The sequence below is a fragment of the Arachis ipaensis genome, chromosome B08 (assembly GCF_000816755.2).
Source record: "Arachis ipaensis cultivar K30076 chromosome B08, Araip1.1, whole genome shotgun sequence".
NCBI classification, from domain to species: Eukaryota; Viridiplantae; Streptophyta; class Magnoliopsida; order Fabales; family Fabaceae; genus Arachis; species Arachis ipaensis.
The window spans coordinates 73,955,786-73,958,952 of record NC_029792.2 but is presented as its reverse complement, the minus strand read 5'-3'; the positions used below and the strand labels follow the sequence as shown (position 1 = coordinate 73,958,952).

General features: G+C 35.9%; 1 long non-coding RNA gene across 1 annotated transcript; it reads right to left on the bottom strand.

Moving 5' to 3' along the window:
• Positions 1,066-1,567, bottom strand: LOC107612357. The gene is made up of 3 exons (XR_001613714.2): positions 1,485-1,567; positions 1,346-1,406; positions 1,066-1,258 (listed from the first exon to the last, which is right to left on the bottom strand). It is a non-coding gene; the product is annotated as an uncharacterized LOC107612357 (long non-coding RNA).

Here is a 3,167-nt window from a genome sequence, read left to right as displayed (position 1 = left end):
TAACAGAGGGAAGAGCAGCAAGGGGAATTTACCATGTAAACTGAATACAAGATGACCAGAAGCTATGCAAGGATTTGATTATGGCTACTCATGGGCCTGGGCTTTCATAACTACTACTAGCACTCAAAAACACTAGGTTAAGGCTTTGTTTCTCTATAACAGTTTCCTATTATAAATGAAAAATACATGATTGTCAATTCTCATAAACTGAATGAGAAGATTGGACTATGCTCCAACTCACTTCGAGCCTTCTCAGATTATAAAACAAATAGATGCTGCAGCCTTTAAATGTTTTGTAATGCATCAACTCTATCATTTGTACATTAACTCCCCTTACCAAAAACCTATAGTTCTTAACCGTGATTAATCACATTCCCTTCAACTACAGACATATTAAAGTCACACTGAAGACACCACCATGATGTTGCATACAACAAGTCTAAATCTGGAAGTTAGTAGCACAACAAAGAATAAAATCAAATACAGCAGAAACCCACCATCATTATTGCTGCTTCATTGACAAGGTTTCTTATATCTGCTCCTGAGAATCCAACAATTTGGAAGACAAGCTGTTGATGTAAGAAATCAATGTATAAGTTCAATGGAAAAGAGATAAGTGAATTTGAATAGATAAGCAATATACTTTTTCAAAATCAACATCCTTTGCAAGTTGCTTTCCAGAAGTATGCACACCAAAAATTTGGATTCTTTGCTTCGCATCAGGCAAACCAATGTACAATCTTTGATCAATTAAACAATCAAGAACTGTCATTGAGTTGAGGAAGAGAAGAGGATTCAATTCACAACAATTATATGAACATGAAAATGCAGTGTCTGAAGAGAAAATAACATAAATGAATCAATTAAATAAATAAAAAAGAAAACAGTAAGAATTGAAGTAGAAGATGATGATGGAGAAAGAAGAATACCTCTTCCTTATGTGTTGCTCTCTCAACAGCATCAAGGTTCCTTCTTGAAGAAGCATTCTTCCTTGCCACCACACAATCCACAGAAGTAGAAGCATGATCTGATGCGAGTCCAATTCCAGGGCCACACCATACATCCTGAAAAGAAGAAGATTTTCCGTTTAATTTAAGTGACGCAGATGTGACAACCAAGTACCTAACGCTGTGGTCATTCACATATCTGTGGAGTCATAAGAAAATTATTGTGATTAAATAAGTGAAAAGGGGATAATACCAACCAATGATCAGCAATACCAGGAAAGGCAGAAGCAAGATAGATAAGAATTGCGTGACTGCCAAGAAGAAAAGAACACGTCTAATTGAAGTTCAAATTCATAGAAATGATTGATCAAAATGAAATTGAAATAAGAAGGAAGTACCTCTCGAATAGCTTGAACCTTTCATCAACAATAGCAGGGAGTTTCTTGAAAGGGTTGATAGCTGATAGAGACGGATTATGGAGGTTTAATTAAAGAGGTAGATAAGTGTCTTCGGAAGCATAGTAATTGTAACGATTACCTGCAAATTCGGGAGATAACTGCTGTCTTTTAGAGATTTCAACTTTAATCTTGTCGAATTCTATTCCATTAACTTTATTGAGAAATTAAGCATTAGCAATAGTAGTAGCAGAATTCAAATTCCAGCAAAGAAATACAACGTTGAATTGAATTACTTGCAGAAGATAAGAGCGGCACGAGATGGTTGGGACATGCGGTCCGCATACACCTTCACCTTCAACATCTTTTCCTTTTTGCTTTCTTTCTATCTATGCCACAACACCAAAAATTGAAAAACCATGAGGAAAAAAGTTTCAACAACAAATTTTAAATCAAACTAATTACTAAAATTAGAAAGAAAAAAATCTAACTAAACCTAATCTAATCAAAACCTAAAAATCCACTAATCAGAAAACAAATCTAACTAAACTAATTACTAAAATCAAATTAACTAAAAAAAATTAATTGAACTTAATAGAAATTAAAAGAATTTTGAAACCAAAACCTGGAAGCATTGACTGGAGGAGATGATGGCCGCGGCGCTAAAAAGATATTCGAGCCAGAACTGAGTGGGAATAAAAGGAGAGAGAGGCGCGACGGTGGTGGGGACAAACACTGCTACAGGTGGCGCCGGCGTGCTGGAGCTCACCTGATACGAAGAGAACAGGAGCTTGAGCTTGATTTGTTCTACGAACGAGAAAGAACGAGAGAGACAGGGGCTGTGTTCTACTGGTTCAGTATTTAAAAGAGAGTAGAAGAAGGAGAAGGTAGCTGCAGTGGTTAGGGTGGCGGCGGTGGCGCTGTGAGTGAGGAAAGGAGAAGAAGAAGCTCGTGCGACGGAGAAGCTCGTTGAATGAGAGATGAACAACTCGTTTGATTGTGTTTTTGTGTATGTGAAAGGACGTCGATAGGGTAGGGATAAAGTTAGGTCTAAATTAAAATTTTTCGACGGAAAATTTTAAATTACAGACGGATTTTCCATCTGTAATAAGTTAATAAAATGTAGCATTTTGTCTATTTAATTACAGACGGAAAATCCGTCTGTAACCATTTTCCATGAAAAAAAATTAATTTTACCGACATAATTATTGACGGATTCTATTTTCCATCTGTAATTTATGCTAATTCATTTTTTTTGTTTTCCGACAAAAAAATCCCTCTAAAATTCCGTCTGTATTTCCGTGGGATAAAATCCGTCGAAAATATCCGTCTGTAATAACTAGTTTTCTAGTAGTGAATTAATGTTAGGAAGTTAATTCTTTTTAGTCAATACTAACTTTTTTTTAAATTAAAAAAACTTAATTAATATTAACTAATTGAAAAATTATTTTCTATACTTACGCAATTACAGAATAAGTTATAATTTTAGATAATAATTGAAATTTGATAGAATTATTAACATACAAAAAGATCTTTAAAGAGAGGTGTTACTTACCGACGGTTTCTTTCATGATTAGCGGTGGTTTTAAACCGCCGCAAAATCAAAGGCCGGCGGTTCAGTGGATCACCCTAGTTATGGGCGTCGGGATTGAGTTTGGCGACGGTTTTCAGCAACCGCTGGTATAACTGCCTCTAAATCAAAATTTTGCGCCGCAAGAGTAGAAAACCGCCGCCAAATGAGACTGACACGATTTGCTTCATGTTTACCGGCGGTTTTCAAACCGCCACATTGTAAACCGATATGTTCAAGTTGGCACACGTTTAG